This window comes from Xiphophorus maculatus, chromosome 6 (assembly GCF_002775205.1).
Source record: "Xiphophorus maculatus strain JP 163 A chromosome 6, X_maculatus-5.0-male, whole genome shotgun sequence".
Taxonomy (NCBI): domain Eukaryota; kingdom Metazoa; phylum Chordata; class Actinopteri; order Cyprinodontiformes; family Poeciliidae; genus Xiphophorus; species Xiphophorus maculatus.
The window spans coordinates 4,821,405-4,842,388 of NC_036448.1; positions in this window are offsets into that span (position 1 = coordinate 4,821,405).

Here is a 20,984-nt window from a genome sequence, read left to right on the forward strand (position 1 = left end):
CACTTCATGTGCAGGAAAGTCTCTTCCTGGATGGCACATTGCTGTGAAGAAGCATCTCGCAAACAATGGTGTCGCTGAAAAAAGTTCAGAAATCTCCTCAGGATGCTGAGCCACAAACCTTCTGACAACAGTCAAATTAATTATGCTTTGCGTTGTGGAATTCATCCAACAGTTAAAAAAGGAGTTGGAGAATTTGCAGAAATACATGGCTGGGTAAATATTTACATCCATGGCATCGAAATCGTTGGTGTCATTCTCATTTCCGTCTTCTGAGTTTTCTTCTTCAGAAGACGATTCCTCTGATGAAGAAAACTTATATACTTCTCCAAATTCTGGCCACGTATCCTCAGCATTTGGGCTTCCAGAAGGAACTTCCTCATCCTTAGAGGAAGCATCAATGTTCTTAGCATAAATGCTGTCGTTATTGTCAGGGTCAAATTCAATATCATCTTCAGAGCTTTCTTCATCTGAAGACCATTCTTCTGATGAAGAAAGCTCAGACACTTCATCAAAATGTGGCACAACATCATCCTTAACTTTAGTGTCCAGGTTCTCACAATGGTCTGTGTGACTTTTAATTTCTGTGTCTCCAGAGAAGGTTTCAAATTCCAGCTCCATTTTGCTATCAGGAAGACAGATGCTTTCCAAAGCAGCAGTTTCTCCAGATGTCTTTACTGTCAAACACTTATTGATGGTAACTTCCTCGACTTTAGAGGAAGCATCGATGTCCTTCTGATTTTCAGGAAAAATGTCAAAACTCATGTACTTCCCTGTCTTAAACTCTACGAATTCTCCTGAAATTCCATCGTCTTTGGCAACAATGTCAAAACCAGAGTATTCCAATCTTCCATCTTCAGATGAGCTCTCTGTAGAAAGATCACTGTGTTTTACATCGTCTTCGGAGACAAAGTCAAAATCAGAGGACTCAAATCGTTCATCTTCAGATGAACTCTCTGAAGAAACATCAGTGGGTTTTTCATTGTCTTCAGAGACAAAGTAAAAATCAGAGGACTCAAATCGTTCATCTTCAGATGAGCTCTCTGAAGAAACATCAGTGGGTTTTTCATCGTCTTCGGAGACAATGTCAAAACCAGAGTATTCCAATCTTCCATCTTCAGATGAGCTCTCTGCATAAACATCCTTGTGTTTTACACATTCTTCAAAGAAATCTTCAAATCCAAAATACTTCATACGTTCATCTTCATATGAGCTCTCCTTTGAAACATCCTTGTGTTTTACATCGTCTTTGGCGACGACGTCAAAATCAAAGTGTTCTGAACTTTCGTCAGTTGATCTCTCTGCTGAAATGTCTTCATCTTTAATCTGATATCCCAGCAACTTTTCTACTCCCTTCGTAACAAGATACCCAAGGCCCCAACCGATGGTTAAAATCATCTTGACTGTAGTTGAAATGGTTTCTAAAATCACTGTTCGAAATCGTCTCTCTATCAAAGTGTTGTACCTCCAACGGCGTTGAAAAGCAAACTGAGAATTCTTGGATTCCAAATGATAATAATATTCGCTTGAACCTTTATGACATCATCGATGAGAACACCGATGACATGATGATGTCACACGACCTGTGTCAGGTTCTTGTTTGTTTTAGTTGCTATGGAAACACAAGGAGTTATGTATGAGATAAAACTACTGTCAATTAAAAATGCATGCGTAGACATCTAAATTTGTGAATTTAAGTCAGTAAATGTGCATAAATGTAAGTTTTGTATTTGTCCTGTTTTCCAACTCATACGTACGTGTAACTTTACCTATGAGAATACTCGTAAACAAATAAATTAATACAAGTGTTTTTGATTGGTTTTATAGAGAGTAAGTATTTTTCCAGAAGTTAGACACACATCAGTCACATTTAGGAACTGGCTCTAAACCATCTGCTTGATCTATTTTGAACTGGGAGTGAGGAGGATCCTCTTCATCTTATCATGTCTTGCCTTAATTACTTGCTCTGTTCATAAGGAAAACATTTAACGACATCTAATAATGACATTATTATTGTTTTTTTTTACATTTGAACTCAGTGAAAAGGATGATTCACCAAGCAGATCATCAGCCAAAGAATTTTATGTCTAATCTCACCTTATTTATTTTTTAATTATCTCATTTTCTAACACCCCCATCTCAGCCTCTTTTCTGTGTTTTTATGAATCTCCCCTTTCAGAGATCTTCTGTTTACTCTTACCACTGCAGCATAAAGTGACACCCTACCCAAAACATTTGCAATGGAGATTTTATCCTTGAGTTTGCTTCTATGATTGCATTGCAAGACCAGTTAATGTGGTTCTTCCAGTTTAGCTGCGTTTTGTCGCCCTCTCCTGGTCATTTTTTGAGTAATTGAGTTTTTTTTTTCCCCTGTTGTGTTATTAAATAATAAAAAAAAGAAACACAATAAAAGTAGCAGCAGATAATAACTGAACAGTTTGCCAGTAATTTGTGGCACTTCAGTTTAAGTTCAATTTAAATTAAGACCAGATCAGTTTTTGGTTTCTTGAACAGAAAAATATTTTTTATTCTCTTACCATAAAACTAGGGTTTAATTTCCTTTTATTCCTGGACTCAATGAAAGAATGTCATGTCAGCTTCATCTTCAAAAGATATTTACTTTGAAAATTGGTGACGTGTTAAATTCTTGTTACTTGAACATAAACGAAACATAGAAACATAAACAATGATAACTCAAAATGCTTTTCTGAAATACTGAGTGAGGTTTCTGTGTAACGATAGGCTGTTCTAACTAAATGTTGTATTTTTACATGAGAAAATGTCAACCATTCATTAATGCATTAGTGTGGATTATCAGTCATTAAGATGAAACCATCCTAATGCCTTTAGCTGAACTGATGTAATTATTCCTGTGCTGCGGTTGTTACCACATCTTCATTTCTTGTTTTCTCATTTGGATTTCTTTCTGAGGTTGGCAAGTAGGACACGGCTTGTTCAGATCCACATCTGGGTAGAGCTTAGTAATCGTTTACTTAACTGATTTTATCTCTTTCAAAGAGTCCAAACTCAAAGAAACAAACTTAATTCATTGTTTATCCCAGTTTGTAAACGAGAAAGTTTAGTTTTAGGACAAAAAACGTTAAGCATCAGTTTTTTCCTCAGGACATTCAAGGCTGTTGCTTCAAAAGACCAACATGAGCTCAGTGTGTTTGGAAAGAGGATTTTAAGTGTTTGTAGTTTATGTAAAATTGTGTCTCATCCACACCACCTTTGGTGCTACAATCCAACTATGTATATTATACATAAACTGCGACATTTTGCTAATTGTAGAAATGATTGCTTACTTTTGTTTCTGCTCAGCACAATGAGCCATGCACTGCCTTGCAGGAAACTGTTGTAACTTCAGTGTATTTATTTTTGAAATGCCACTCTGGCAATAAAGCTGTGAACAATTGTGAAAATGAAGGAAAACTAACTCGGGGTTTGCAAACATTTTACAAGCAAAAATCTAAAAACAAACTATTCAGCCCCCCTCAGACGATGCTTGAGCTGCTGCCTGTCGCTGCGATCACAGCTGCAGGTTACGTCTGCCTTGCTCTCCTCAGTCTCACTAACTTTTCCTGGCCAGTAGAATCAAAATGATTCCCACATCATCCTGCTGCCACTGCCATGTTTCACTCAACACACTTTGTTTGCAGGGATAAAAATATATATATACATATTTTTTTCATGATACTCCAATGTTTGAATGGTACTTGCATATTATATCCTTTGAAATGTTAAAGCCTGAACATGTAAACTCTAATTTAAGACCAGGTTGGTCAGTCGGCTGATTTACTCATTAGCGGAGCTCGAAGACTGAAATGCGTTTTTATCAGTCGGATCCATCATTGGCTGGCTGCAGCAATCTATAAATAAAAAGAGACAATCTGACCCGTTCTTTCAAAATTTCATAACATAATAAAATGAACTTAAGGTGATTTATTTGGTCTCACCTGTTGTCTGCTGAGTTACATACAGCCTTCCTGTGAAGTGTGGTAAAAGTCTCATTTTTAATTACTTAACTACTTTTAGTTTATAATGACAAAATCCTGACTTCTCTGGTTTTCACTGCTTAGCTGTGTCATTTATATATTTCCTCTGTCCTGTTGTACAAATGCTTTTTTTAAACATTTTATCTCCAAAAATGTAGAAATGTTATGGATGAAATGAGCAACTCACCAATCGGTAAGATGGGTACCAGTCTCCACATCATCTTAGATGGTTTCTGAATTTATTCTTCATAAATGAATCACAGAGAACTGAATAAGATATGAGGCAAAAAGTTATTTGCACAAATTCCTTCTCCACTGTGAAACTAATAACAGCTGAATCATCTAGTCATGTTGAATTCATGATGTGCATCACGCAAATCTCCTTTGCATTAGAAATCTCCTCTGAGGACAATAGTCTTGTTCAATGTGCCCCTTTTTTTAAATTTGAGCCCCTGCCCCTCCATAGGTCTCTGCACGGCCCTGCTCCCTCCCACAATTGCTAAGTCTTAGCCGGTCCGCGGTAATGAAAAGACCACTGCTTTAGAATGTCGCCATTCTGTCAACTGGAGCCATTTTCACACCAACCCACAGAAGTGTTTGTCTCCGGTTCCCACAAATCCGTCCCAAGGTGTGCGCCATCTGGTCAACGTCGTCACATTTTTCATTTCACACATGCTCCACTTGGACAGGTGGCTGATGACATTCTCTCTTCCACGGCAAGTTGTCGACGTCTCCCATCTACTCTTGCCATCTTTCCTCTTCATTGTCGCTGGCGGTGGGAGCAAACGCGAGCAGACAGTGTGCAGCAGGGCGAACGGGTCTTCAGTTCACCCCGGGGCTAACAATCCGTCACATGTCTACACTCACTCGCATAGGCAATTTTCAAACATCTACAAACATAACCCCAGAGGAAACGTACAAATACTCATGAGAGAACATTGAAATTGCTTAAATTTGCTTGATAGTTTTTTCTCTTATGATGAACTTTCCTGTAGCCTTTTGCCCGAGCTCCCACTGCTGCGCCCCGTCTGCATCTTTATTAGGTCTTGTTCTACCCTCTCCAAGTTCATTCAGATTTTAGCAGATATAAAGCCATAATTTAAATTAGATCTTAATGAAACATTGGTTTAAAAATACAATGTTTAATATTTGTATAAGTTTTAATAGATAGAGTAAACTGGTTGAAAAAAAAAAAAACACAGCCCCTTGTCCTACTCTGCCAAACACAATGTCCCAACTCCAAGTTCCCTATTTATCCTTTATTATATTCTAACCAGAACCGGATTCCATTGGGACTAAAAAGGATTCGACTATTAAAACACAACAAGACTTGTTTTCCTTTTTTTTTTCCTTGTTTGAATCATGAAGTTGCACTGGAATTTCGGTTTTCTGTTCTCCCTCGCTACTTTTTTTTCAATTAAAGCTTTTTTCTGACCTTGTTGTCATAGTGTTGACAATTAGTAGCAAAACTGTGTGCCTTTTCCTTTCATTTATATATCGCACGAACATTTAAGATCCAGCGCGTTACGTTGACAACTTGCAAACAACACAACCAAAACTGATCCAACAAATGTTCAAATGCGTTGAGGTTATTTCTGCTGGCAGACCGCTCCGCCCTCTTCACTCCCTCAATTCTCTAGGCAGTCTCAGATAAACCGTATCTCCTCTACCAGAGTAGAGGAGATACAGAAATTGATCTTGATATCTCCCCTCACTGAGATTGCCTCCAATGTCGACAAGCCGGGTTTTGACAACCATTCATGTCCTACTTTTCCCAGAAGAGTCGCTCCGGTTCTATTACAGCTCCGATCAGAAAACCTGCTGAAGCTCTTGCACTTACAGACATATTAACACTCGCCGATTGTCAGTGGTTAGAGTTCGTTCGATCAGTAAGAATATGCTGCTGCTTTCTTTCGACATGCAGACAGCAAGTGATAGTCCTTCAAACAGCGATGACAGAATGGATTCCCCGTGGTTTCGTTGAACTGTTTCTGTTTGCAGAGGACAGGTGCACCAGACCTCTAGCTTAAAGTCCTCATATCTTTTCCTCACTTTTAGTCTTTACTGTATACATCGTTCCTCCAGAGACGGAAGCCTTTTCTTTTTTATTGTCAACATTTTTCTTCGTTGTTAAATTTAACCTTTCAGGTTGCCCTTTTTAAGATGACTTCAGAAAGAAAGTTCAGCAGTAATCTTCAAGTCTGAGTTATGTTTTTATCCTGGCTGGTAGATTGAAACATAGATCATATGTATAGCATTATGAAAATAAATGCTTATTACTTCAAATAGATCTTATGAAAAGCAATTCTTGCATTTGCCTCTAATACTATGACCCAAAAAGGGACACAATTAAACCTAAAGTGGGTAAGATAAATAAGGTTGGGAGAAATTCCTACATAAACAGTACATTTGCTGTGTTTTTATTAACCATAGACTTGCGCAAAAGGAAATCACAAAAATGTATTTGTGTAATGGAAACATTCCAATTGTGAAAAAAATAAACATTTAATAGAACGTTTTAGGAGTAGGGTTACTTTTTGGCTGTATCGAGATAGATGCATTTCACAAAACTGAAGTGGAAACACTTTTTTTGCATCAGACGAGTCGCATGATCAACAGCCGAATGTTACTACTGACGGAAACGACGAAGACGACAACAGGAAGTGGTAGGAAGATGATGGTTTGTTTTTGTTTTTTTCCAGATAAACGGCTCTGGGCATCACACAGATTCAAATGTTTGAAATCCATAAGTCCTCTGTAAAATAGTTGACTACAATTTCACCAAAAAGGTCGCATACATAGCCGTCATCTATCAGCCGTCTCCTCTGACGGCTGATAGATGATGAGCGCTAGCACCGCGGTTAAATTATGAATATTTCTCAGCCATGTGTCTACATCCATCATTGTTTTTTAATGACTTACCACGGGAACAAGCTTATTAAAGTGTGATTTTAATTTCATGTCTTATTAATGAAAACATCGCACTTGCAAAACTGTGTTGTTTTCAACATCAGCAGGATTTAGACAAGGGATCGCTCATGGAAACGCAGCTTCTGTTGTGTCGCCGGAGCACCGCTTGTTTACCTGGACCAGTCAAATCCTGACTTGACTGACAAATGGATCTGAATTATTGATAAACGGACGGCAGTGGCGTTCTTTTGAGAGCAAAATTACTTTTGCGATGCTTTGTCCGTTCGCTTAATTGTCGCTTAATTGACTTTTTGTCTATAGTTGTGCCTAAATCATCTCATTAAAGCCTTTATCAATGTTGCGATTAGGAATTTTAGAACCCATGAGCTGCTAAGAAACTGCGGCTGCGAACGTATTCGGCACGAGGCGGCTCCCTTACAGTACTCTGGCATGTCCCACTTGCTCGCTGCCTTGCTTAGAGATGAGTTGACATGTGATTTTAGTTTTTTTACCTGACAGGTTGTTGCTGAATTTAATGAGTGAAACTCCAGACAGACGCTGTCAGACAGGAGCGGCCGTGAATAACCGCCATGATTCAACACAGCAGCAACATCTCATTAGCTGTGCATAAACAGTATAGCAGGAGATAGAAAGCGTGGTAAACAACCGTGGGTTTCCTGGAAGGCTTTTTCTTTAATTCATTTCACTTCAGCGAGGCGTGAGATAATTTGCATTTGTTTTACGGCCGCACGTCATTCATGGCAATGAACTCTGGCCATGTTTTAACGACACAGAAGCTCATGAAAACGCCTCTAAATGTCATTTGAGTATTTTTCTCTATAACTTCTGAACCAGTCAAACTTTCTTGCATTCATGGTTCTCTAATCCCTTTAGGTCCATGATTTACCTTTGGATGAGTATGACAAATGTTTATTCAACAGCGTTAGACCTTAGGGAATCCTCTACGAAAAACAAACACTGCCTGGATTTCCGATGGTTTGGAAATGGAAACAAACTTAATAGCAGAGACTTTTAAATTTCTTATTCTTCTCTCCACACCCTCCGTCTCTCCATGTCTCTCTTTTGGACATATTTTTTGTTAAGCGCACCTCTTATTGATTTTGTAAGCCGTTTTCCTGCACTCTGTAAAGCACTTTGTATTTATATGTGCAGAATGTGCTGTTTAAATAAAGTTTACACTGTAAAAGTAAAAATAAATAAATAAAAATAAGAAACAGAAATTGTACTTTAAAGAGTTTTGTTAGCGATGTAGCATAATCCAGTACGTATATTGAGATTTTAATGCTGATGTGGAAAAAATAATAATAATAATAAATTATGTTTTTATGACTCAGCTAGATTTACTGATGCTAAAAAAACAAACACACAGTATGCTAAACAAAAAAAAGTCAACTTTGTTGTCATCAACCGCTTTGGCCTCACTTCTGACCGCCTCATAATGTCTGTTACAGTTTACTGTCAGCACAGGACACATAGCACTTGCAAATGTTTTTATTTATATCATATTAAATTAATATAATGGTGCCCACATGGCAAAAATAGGAAAACCTCAAAAAAAGTTCAAATGGAAGCAGTCTTTTAATATTGCCCTAGCTCCCTATTTATAAAAGAACTGAACGTTTTAAGTGCAGAGGGTTGTGGGCTTGAATCCCAGCCTGGGGTTTGCATGCTCTCTGTTGAATTTTATTATTATTGTTTTGATGTAGTTCCTATTTTGATCTATTAATCTTTATCTCAATTTGTTTTTTTCCCTGCACAGCCCTCTGAAATCAATCTTGCTACCAAAGTAAATGTACCTCTTGCCAATAATCGAGTCATATTTCTTGAAGCAGACTTTGCTCAGACAGAAATCATTCTGGGATGTTATGGATTTATTCCAGAGAGATAAATCTTCATTATTCCATCACAAGCTACTTATTCTCTGAAGGGGCAGGCAGCGGTTCAATTTTCTTACTATTACTCAAACACATAGGCTCATGATTAATTACCAGCCTGACTGTTCTCTGATGATTACTCTCCCTTGGACTCTGTCCACTGACCAAGCCCTACAGCAAGCCGCGCTGCGTTCGGTTTTGGCTCTTAACCCAACTCTGTCCTCCAACAGACCAGGTACACAAGCGGTGAGGTGGGTTCACACACTCTCCTGGTTGGTGTTAATCACTTGAACTACGTACAGCTTTTAAGTTTACCTGTTTGCAGTGACATGTCAAGGTGGAAATTTGAAATATGCAACAAACATTCTGTTTTCCATTTGATGGGTCAGAATTATGTGTTTCCCATGTACATTGTGCCGTTTTATGCACAATCAAGTAACTATGTTACCTCAGTTGTTATAAAAATTATTTATGAAATATGACTCGAAATTTACTGCCTGATTTAACGCCTTGAAATTGGGTCTCTGTCTCTTTAAAAACTCCTGCTCTTTCTGAAACCCCGCCTTCAGGAAGCCATCACAACATGGCTCCTCTATTAACCCTTCAACAGCGTTTTTACCAGTGCTGTCCTGGTAAAAGTCGCTCCTATAAAGACCTCAGCAGATGTGCAGCTCCACCAGGTGTTTGCTAATTGCAATGGGCTAGTCTGCAGGAGCTGAGTGGGGAGGGCTGCTCTACGAGGCAGAAGTTTGGAAACTGCAGCTCCGAGGGGGAGCTGTGCCTTGAAGGTGGGGCTAGGTCCAATCAGGCGTTTTCCACAGCTGAATGGTTGCCACGGGAGATTAAAGGATATATCAAACATGCCTGAAAGAATCAAGGCAACACTCCAGGTATGTTTTTGATGAGGCAATAACATTATAGAACTAGAAAATTTCGGAAGAAATTTAGCCGGGGCCTGCCAAGGCGCGCCCGTCGGGCATGGGCCCGGCGTCGTCGCGCCACAAATCGGCGTCGACGCCAAAGGACGCCGCGACGTGATCAGTGGCACGCGGAGAACCGCAAGAACGTTAAGCGAGGCGGACGTGCACCGTTCGGTACGATTTAAAATGTTGTCAAGGCTTTTATTTTGGAAGTTTTGTTAACCTTCATTTCAAAGGGCCAAACTAATCCCATGCGTAATAGTCCTTGGGTTAAAATAGTTATATAATGCTCAAAACACAAGTAGCTGATGTAAAAATATTCAAGGCTTTTATTTTGAAATTTTCAGTATGCTTCATTTCAAAGGGCCAAACTAATACCACGTGTAACAGTGCTTTGGATGAAAAAGTCAAATAAAGCCAAAAAGAGCAATTACGTCATGTAAAATTATTCAAGGCTTTTATTTTGAAATTTTCAGAATGCTTCATTTCAAAGGGCCAAACTAATACCACGTGTAACAGTGCTTTGGATGAAAAAGTCAAATAAAGCCAAAAAGAGCAATTACCTGATGTAAAAATATTCAAGGCTTTTATTTTGAAATTATTATTATGCTCCATTTTAAAGTTCCAAACTAATCCCATGTGTAACAGTGCTTTGGATGAAAAAGTCATATAAAGCCAAAAACAGCAATTACCTGATGTAAAAATATTCAAGGCTTTTATTTTGAAATTTTCAGTATGCTTCATTTCAAAGTTCCAAAGTAATCCCATGTGTAACAGTGCTTTGGATGAAAACGTCAAATAAAGCCAAAAACAGCAATTACCTGATGTAAAAATATTCAAGGCTTTTATTTTGAAATTATTATTATGCTCCATTTTAAAGTTCCGAACTAATCCCATGTGTAACATTGCTTTGGATGAAAAAGTCATATACGGCCAAAAAGAGCAATTACTTCATGTAAAATATTCAAGGCTTTTATTTTGAAATTTTCAGTATGCTTCATTTTAAAGTTCTGAACTAATACCACGTGTAAGAGTGCTTTGGATGAAAAAGTCAAATAAAGCCAAAAAGAGCAATTACGTCATGTAAAAATATTCAAGGCTTTTATTTTGAAACTTTTGTTAAGCTTCATTTCAAAGGGCCAAACTAATACCACGTGTAACAGTGCTTTGGATGAAAAAGTCAAATAAAGCCAAAAAGAGCAATTACATGATGTAAAAATATTCAAGGCTTTAATTTTGAAATTTTTGTTAATATTCATTTCAAAGGGCCAAACTAATACCATGTGTAACAGTGCTTTGGATGAAAAAGTCAAATAAAGCCAAAAAGAGCAATTACGTCATGTAAAAATATTCAAGGCTTTTATTTTGAAATTTGCAGGATGCTTCATTTCAAAGGGCCAAACTAATCCCATGCGTAATAGTCCTTCGGTTAAAATAGTTATATAATGCTCAAAACACAAGTAGCTGATGTAAAAATATTCAAGGCTTTTATTTTGAAATTTTTGTTAAGCTTCATTTTAAAGGGCCAAACTAATACCATGTGTAACAGTGCTTTGGATGAAAAAGTCAAATAAAGCCAAAAAAGAGCAATTACGTCATGTAAAAATATTCAGGGCTTTTATTGTGAAATTTTCAATATGCTTAATTTTAAAGTGTAAAACTAATCCCATGTGTAACAGTTACTGAGTTAAATCAGTTATATACAGCCCAAAGCAGCAAGTAGTTGTAAAGGCCAGTTCTCAGTCCTGATCTGTTTCAACTGAGGATAGATAGAACTACAACGATGCGTATTCGTAGTCCTAACCAGCAGCCAATAGCCTCTTGAGTTCCGTTGCTATGGCAAATAATGGTCTCAGCAGGTGTGAGCTCTGAGCTGTGAGCTCTCAAACACACAAGTGTGTTTGAGCAAACACACTTTACTGAAAAAAAGCATTGGAAACAAATCCTTCTTGTTCGGGAACCGTAATACATATTCGAAAAGCGTTTTAAGCGTATGACAGTTCAATGTGTCTTCTGCGATAGTCCCGAGATTCATATCTGTACCTCACTCAGAGCATTTACAGTGATGAGAGAAAGAAATGTTGTGCCCAGATATGAACCGAGGTCGGCTGTCACTCTAATATGAGCAAAAATGAGAAACTTTGGGTCGCTTAGAGGCAAATTGTGGACAAACCATAACTGGTATCGACGAGCCGTCTTCACTTTCGAAGAGATCACAGACGTATCTACAAAATGAAATTTGAATGGCATTTCTAGGTGAATTTGTGACGACACAGCAAATCCTCAAAAATAGGGTATTTCTAGGATTTTTCCCATTGAGTTATAATGGGGTTTTTTTCGTAGTTTTTTGCGAATTATGTCGCCATGTTAATCCCGAATCCCACCAAAAGTAATAGCTGGAATGGCGTGAATTTTCTGCACGTTTTGATACCTCTTTTGTAGGTGTGCACGCAGCGGTATGAGCCGCATTAACGGTTACGGATGAAAAATAAAGAATAACTAGAAAATTTCGGAAGAAATTTAGCCGGGGCCTGCCAAGGCGCGCCCGTCGGGCATGGGCCCGGCGTCGTCGCGCCACAAATCGGCGTCGACGCCAAAGGACGCCGCGACGTGATCAGTGGCACGCGGAGAACCGCAAGAACGTTAAGCGAGGCGGACGTGCACCGTTCGGTACGATTTAAAATGTTGTCAAGGCTTTTATTTTGGAAGTTTTGTTAACCTTCATTTCAAAGGGCCAAACTAATCCCATGCGTAATAGTCCTTGGGTTAAAATAGTTATATAATGCTCAAAACACAAGTAGCTGATGTAAAAATATTCAAGGCTTTTATTTTGAAATTTTCAGTATGCTTCATTTCAAAGGGCCAAACTAATACCACGTGTAACAGTGCTTTGGATGAAAAAGTCAAATAAAGCCAAAAAGAGCAATTACGTCATGTAAAATTATTCAAGGCTTTTATTTTGAAATTTTCAGAATGCTTCATTTCAAAGGGCCAAACTAATACCACGTGTAACAGTGCTTTGGATGAAAAAGTCAAATAAAGCCAAAAAGAGCAATTACCTGATGTAAAAATATTCAAGGCTTTTATTTTGAAATTATTATTATGCTCCATTTTAAAGTTCCAAACTAATCCCATGTGTAACAGTGCTTTGGATGAAAAAGTCATATAAAGCCAAAAACAGCAATTACCTGATGTAAAAATATTCAAGGCTTTTATTTTGAAATTTTCAGTATGCTTCATTTCAAAGTTCCAAAGTAATCCCATGTGTAACAGTGCTTTGGATGAAAACGTCAAATAAAGCCAAAAACAGCAATTACCTGATGTAAAAATATTCAAGGCTTTTATTTTGAAATTATTATTATGCTCCATTTTAAAGTTCCGAACTAATCCCATGTGTAACATTGCTTTGGATGAAAAAGTCATATACGGCCAAAAAGAGCAATTACTTCATGTAAAATATTCAAGGCTTTTATTTTGAAATTTTCAGTATGCTTCATTTTAAAGTTCTGAACTAATACCACGTGTAAGAGTGCTTTGGATGAAAAAGTCAAATAAAGCCAAAAAGAGCAATTACGTCATGTAAACATATTCAAGGCTTTTATTTTGAAACTTTTGTTAAGCTTCATTTCAAAGGGCCAAACTAATACCACGTGTAACAGTGCTTTGGATGAAAAAGTCAAATAAAGCCAAAAAGAGCAATTACATGATGTAAAAATATTCAAGGCTTTAATTTTGAAATTTTTGTTAATATTCATTTCAAAGGGCCAAACTAATACCATGTGTAACAGTGCTTTGGATGAAAAAGTCAAATAAAGCCAAAAACAGCAATTACGTCATGTAAAAATATTCAAGGCTTTTATTTTGAAATTATTATTCTCCATTTTAAAGTTCCAAACTAATCCCATGTGTAACATTGCTTTGGATGAAAAAGTCATATACGGCCAAAAAAAGCAATTACCTGATGTAAAAATATTCAAGGCTTTTATTTTGAAATTATTATTATTCTCCATTTTAAAGTTCCAAAGTAATCCCATGTGTAACAGTGCTTTGGATGAAAACGTCAAATAAAGCCAAAAACAGCAATTACCTGATGTAAAACTATTCAAGGCTTTTATTTTGAAATTATTATTATGCTCCATTTTAAAGTTCCAAACTAATCCCATGTGTAACAGTTACTGAGTTAAATCAGTTATATACAGCCCATAGCAGCAGTAGTTCTAAAGGCCAGTTCTCAGTCCTGATCTGTTTCAACTGAGGATAGATAGAACTACAGTGATGCGTATTCGTAGTCCAAATCAGCAGCCAATAGCCTCTTGAGTTCCGTTGCTATGGCAAATAATGGTCTCAGCAGGTGTGAGCTCTGAGCTGTGAGCTCTCAAACACACAAGTGTGTTTGAGCAAACACACTTTACTGAAAAAAAGCATTGGAAACAAATCCTTCTTGTTCGGGAACCGTAATACATATTCGAAAAGCGTTTCGAGCGTATGACAGTTCAATGTGTCTTCTGCGATAGTCCCGAGATTCATATCTGTACCTCACTCAGAGCATTTACAGTGATGAGAGAAAGAAATGTTGTGCCCAGATATGAACCGAGGTCGGCTGTCACTCTAATATGAGCAAAAATGAGAAACTTTGGGTCGCTTAGAGGCAAATTGTGGACAAACCATAACTGGTATCGACGAGCCGTCTTCACTTTCGAAGAGATCACAGACGTATCTACAAAATGAAATTTGAATGGCATTTCTAGGTGAATTTGTGACGACACAGCAAATCCTCAAAAATAGGGTATTTCTAGGATTTTTCCCATTGAGTTATAATGGGGTTTTTTTCGTAGTTTTTTGCGAATTATGTCGCCATGTTAATCCCGAATCCCACCAAAAGTAATAGCTGGAATGGCGTGAATTTTCTGCACGTTTTGATACCTCTTTTGTAGGTGTGCACGCAGCGGTATGAGCCGCATTAACGGTTACGGATGAAAAATAAAGAATAATAATAATAAAGAAACTTTTCTTGGGAGAATAGCAATAGGTTCCTGCCATTGCTTTGCATGGCAGGCCCCAACTAGAAAATTTCGGAAGAAATTTAGCCGGGGCCTGCCAAGGCGCGCCCGTGGGGTTTTGGGCCCGGCGTCGTCACGCCACAAGTCGGCGTCGACGCTAAAGAACGCCGCGACGTGACCAGTGGCACGCGGAGAACCGCAAGAACGTTAAGCGAGGCGGACATGCACCATTCGGTACGATTTAAAATTTTCTCAAGGCTTTTATTTTGGAAGTTTTGTTAAACTTCATTTCAAAGGGCCAAACTAATCCCATGCGTAATAGTCCTTGGGTTAAAATAGTTATATAATGCTGAAAACAGCAATTACATGATGTAAAAATATTCAAGGTTTTTATTTTGAAATTATTATTATGCTTAATTTTAAAGTTACGAACTAATCACATGTGTAACAGTGCTTTGGATGAAAAAGTCATACAAAGACAAAAACAGCAATTGCATGATGTAAAAATATTCAAGGCTTTTATTTTGAAATTATTATTATGCTCCATTTTAAAGTTCCGAACTAATACCACGTGTAACATTGCTTTGGATGAAAAAGTCACATAAAGCCAAAAACAGCAATTACCTGATGTAACAACATTCAAGGCTTTTATTTTGAAATTATTATTATGCTCCATTTTAAAGTTCCGAACTAATCCCATGTGTAACATTGCTTTGGATGAAAAAGTCATATACGGCCAAAAAGAGCAATTACTTCATGTAAAATATTCAAGGCTTTTATTTTGAAATTTTCAGTATGCTTCATTTTAAAGTTCTGAACTAATACCACGTGTAAGAGTGCTGTGGATGAAAAAGTCAAATAAAGCCAAAAAGAGCAATTACGTCATGTAAAAATATTCAAGGCTTTTATTTTGAAATTTTTGTTAAGCTTCATTTTAAAGGGCCAAACTAATACCACGTGTAACAGTGCTTTGGATGAAAAAGTCACATAAAGCCAAAAACAGCAATTACCTGATGTAAAAATATTCAAGGCTTTTATTTTGAAATTATTATTATTCTCCATTTTAAAGTTCCAAAGTAATCCAATGTGTAACAGTGCTTTGGATGAAAACGTCAAATAAAGCCAAAAAAAGCAATTACCTGATGTAAAAATATTCAAGGCTTTTATTTTGAAATTATTATTATTCTCCATTTTAAAGTTCCAAAGTAATCCCATGTGTAACAGTGCTTTGGATGAAAACGTCAAATAAAGCCAAAAACAGCAATTACCTGATGTAAAACTATTCAAGGCTTTTATTTTGAAATTATTATTATTCTCCATTTTAAAGTTCCAAAGTAATCCCATGTGTAACAGTGCTTTGGATGAAAACGTCAAATAAAGCCAAAAACAGCAATTACCTGATGTAAAAATATTCAAGGCTTTTATTTTGAAATTATTATTCTCCATTTTAAAGTTCCAAACTAATCCCATGTGTAACATTGCTTTGGATGAAAAAGTCATATACGGCCAAAAAAAGCAATTACCTGATGTAAAAATATTCAAGGCTTTTATTTTGAAATTATTATTATTCTCCATTTTAAAGTTCCAAAGTAATCCCATGTGTAACAGTGCTTTGGATGAAAACGTCAAATAAAGCCAAAAACAGCAATTACCTGATGTAAAAATATTCAAGGCTTTTATTTTGAAATTATTATTCTCCATTTTAAAGTTCCAAACTAATCCCATGTGTAACATTGCTTTGGATGAAAAAGTCATATACGGCCAAAAAAAGCAATTACCTGATGTAAAAATATTCAAGGCTTTTATTTTGAAATTATTATTATTCTCCATTTTAAAGTTCCAAAGTAATCCCATGTGTAACAGTGCTTTGGATGAAAACGTCAAATAAAGCCAAAAACAGCAATTACCTGATGTAAAACTATTCAAGGCTTTTATTTTGAAATTATTATTATGCTCCATTTTAAAGTTCCAAACTAATCCCATGTGTAACAGTTACTGAGTTAAATCAGTTATATACAGCCCATAGCAGCAGTAGTTCTAAAGGCCAGTTCTCAGTCCTGATCTGTTTCAACTGAGGATAGATAGAACTACAGTGATGCGTATTCGTAGTCCAAATCAGCAGCCAATAGCCTCTTGAGTTCCGTTGCTATGGCAAATAATGGTCTCAGCAGGTGTGAGCTCTGAGCTGTGAGCTCTCAAACACACAAGTGTGTTTGAGCAAACACACTTTACTGAAAAAAAGCATTGGAAACAAATCCTTCTTGTTCGGGAACCGTAATACATATTCGAAAAGCGTTTCGAGCGTATGACAGTTCAATGTGTCTTCTGCGATAGTCCCGAGATTCATATCTGTACCTCACTCAGAGCATTTACAGTGATGAGAGAAAGAAATGTTGTGCCCAGATATGAACCGAGATGGGCTGTCACTCTAATTTGAAGAAAAATGAGAAACTTTGGGTCGCTTAGAGGCAAATTGTGGACAAACCGTAACTGGTATCGACGAGCCGTCTTCACTTTCGAAGAGATCACAGACGTATCTACAAAATGAAATTTGAATGGCATTTCTAGGTGAATTTGTGACGACACAGCAAATCCTCAAAAATAGGGTATTTCTAGGATTTTTCCCATTGAGTTATAATGGGGTTTTTTTCGCAGTTTTTTGCGAATTATGTCGCCACGTTAAGCCCAAATCCCACCAAAAATAATAGCTCCAATGGCGTGAATTTTCTGCACGTTTTGATACCTCATTTGTAGGTGTGCACCCAGCGGTATGAGCCGCATTAACGGTTACGGAAGAAAAATAAAGAATTATAATTATAACTAGAAAATTTCGGAAGAAATTTAGCCGGGGCCTGCCAAGGCGCGGCCGTGGGGTTCGGGCCCGGCGTCGTCGCGCCACAAATCGGCGTCGACGCCAAAGAACGCCGCGACGTAAGCAGTGGCACGCGGAGAACCGCAAGAACGTTAAGCGAGGCGGACGTGCACCGTTCGGTACGATTTAAAATGTTGTCAAGGCTTTTATTTTGGAAGTTTTGTTAAACTTCATTTCAAAGGGCCAAACTAATCCCATGCGTAATAGTCCTTGGGTTAAAATAGTTATATAATGCTCAAAACACAAGTAGCTGATGTAAAAATATTCAAGGCTTTTATTTTGAAATTTTCAGTATGCTTCATTTCAAAGGGCCAAACTAATACCACGTGTAACAGTGCTTTGGATGAAAAAGTCAAATAAAGCCAAAAAGAGCAATTACGTCATGTAAAATTATTCAAGGCTTTTATTTTGAAATTTTCAGAATGCTTCATTTCAAAGGGCCAAACTAATACCACGTGTAACAGTGCTTTGGATGAAAAAGTCAAATAAAGCCAAAAAGAGCAATTACCTGATGTAAAAATATTCAAGGCTTTTATTTTGAAATTATTATTATGCTCCATTTTAAAGTTCCAAACTAATCCCATGTGTAACAGTGCTTTGGATGAAAAAGTCAAATAAAGCCAAAAAGAGCAATTACCTGATGTAAAAATATTCAAGGCTTTTATTTTGAAATTATTATTATGCTCCATTTTAAAGTTCCAAACTAATCCCATGTGTAACAGTGCTTTGGATGAAAACGTCAAATAAAGCCAAAAACAGCAATTACCTGATGTAAAAATATTCAAGGCTTTTATTTTGAAATTATTATTCTCCATTTTAAAGTTCCAAACTAATCCCATGTGTAACATTGCTTTGGATGAAAAAGTCATATACGGCCAAAAAAAGCAATTACCTGATGTAAAAATATTCAAGGCTTTTATTTTGAAATTATTATTATTCTCCATTTTAAAGTTCCAAAGTAATCCCATGTGTAACAGTGCTTTGGATGAAAACGTCAAATAAAGCCAAAAACAGCAATTACCTGATGTAAAACTATTCAAGGCTTTTATTTTGAAATTATTATTATGCTCCATTTTAAAGTCCCAAACTAATCCCATGTGTAACATTGCTTTGGATGAAAAAGTCATATACGGCCAAAAAAAGCAATTACCTGATGTAAAAATATTCAAGGCTTTTATTTTGAAATTATTTATATTCTCCATTTTAAAGTTCCAAAGTAATCCCATGTGTAACAGTGCTTTGGATGGAAAAGTCAGATAAAGCCAAAAACAGCAATTACATGATGTAAAAATATTCAGGGCTTTTATTTTGAAATTATTATTATGCTCCATTTTAAAGTTCCAAACTAATCCCATGTGTAACATTGCTTTGGATGAAAAAGTCATATACGGCCAAAAACAGCAATTACCTGATGTAAAAATATTCAAGGCTTTTATTTTGAAATTATTATTATGCTCCATTTTAAAGTTCCGAACTAATCCCATGTGTAACAGTGCTTTGGATGGAAAAGTCAGATAAAGCCAAAAAGAGCAATTACATGATGTAAAAATATTCAGGGCTTTTATTTTGAAATTATTATTATGCTCCATTTTAAAGTTACAAACTAATCCCATGTGTAACAGTGCTTTGGATGAAAAAGTCATATACGGCCAAAAACAGCAATTACCTGATGTAAAAATATTCAAGGCTTTTATTTTGAAATTATTATTATGCTCCATTTTAAAGTTCCGAACTAATCCCATGTGTAACATTGCTTTGGATAAAAAAGTCACATAAGGCCAAAAACAGCAATTACATGATGTAAAAATATTCAAGGCTTTTATTTTGAAATTTTCAGTATGCTTAATTTTAAAGTTCCAAACTAATCCCATGTGTAACAGTTACTGAGTTAAATCAGTTATATACAGCCCAAAGCAGCAAGTAGTTGTAAAGGCCAGTTCTCAGTCCTGATCTGTTTCAACTGAGGATAGATAGAACTACAATGATGCGTATCTGTAGTCCAAATCAGCAGCCAATAGCCTCTTGAGTTCCGTTGCTATGGCAAATAATGGTCTCAGCAGGTGTGAGCTGTGAGCTCTGAGCTGTCAAACACACAATTGTGTGTTTGAGCAAACACACTTTACTGAAAAAAAGCATTGGAAACAAATCCTTCTTGTTCGGGAACCGTAATACATATTCGAAAAGCGTTTCGAGCGTATGACAGTTCAATGTGTCTTCTGCGATAGTCCCGAGATTCATATCTGTACCTCACTCAGAGCATTTACAGTGATGAGAGAAAGAAATGTTGTGCCCAGATATGAACCGAGATCGGCTGTCACTCTAATATGAGCAAAAATGAGAAACTTTGGGTCGCTTAGAGGCAAATTGTGGACAAACCGTAACTCGTATCGACGAGCCGTCTTCACTTTCGAAGAGATCACAGACGTATCTACAAAATGAAATTTGAATGGCATTTCTAGGTGAATTTGTGACGACACAGAAAATCCTCAAAAATAGGGTAAAATAGGGTATTTCTAGGATTTTTCCCATTGACTTATAATGGGATTTTTTTCGTAGTTTTTTGCGAATTATGTCGCCACGTTAAGCCCAAATCCCACCAAAAGTAATAGCAATCATGGCGTGAATTTTCTGCACGTTTTGATACCTCATTTGTAGGTGTGCACCCAGCGGTATGAGCCGCATTAACGGTTACGGAAGAAAAATAAATAAAGAGACACTTCTCTCCGACAATAGTAATAGGTTCCTGCCATTTGCATGGCAGGCCCCAATAAAGAGACGCTTCTCTCCGACAATAGTAATAGGTTCCTGCCATTGCTTTGCATGGCAGGCCCCAATAATAATAAAGAAACTTTTCTTGGGAGAATAGCAATAGGTTCCTGCCATTGCTTTGCATGGCAGGCCCCAATTATGTAAAGCTCAAAAAAGTTGAGCTTTACATAATGCTATCCCTTTAAACTTTGTTGGACTTAGAATTTCTCACAGGTTTGGCAAAACAAGCATTACTCGTTTGCAAAAATAGCTAGCTTGATATTATGCAGGTGGAAGTAGGCAGACTTAGTGATGTTGTTGGATTTAAAACATAGTGTGCCATCAAGGCTGACACCCAGACCCTTAACATGGGGGGGAGGAAAAACTGTCTGTGTTGGATAAGGTGGATTTGGTACTAATTACTTCATTTTGGTGTTTATTTTAATGAAGCTTAGCGCGAACAATGTTTTTATTTCAGAGATGGAATCATTGAGGAAGGTGGGCGAGGGTTTTGTGTGTTGAGGTAGAGCTGGGTGTCGTCAGCCTCGCAGTGAAAATCAACTCCAAATTTGTGAAAAATACTGCAAAGGGGTTATGATATTGAATAGTAGGGACAGAACCCTGGGGTTAAAGAACTTCAGTTGAAT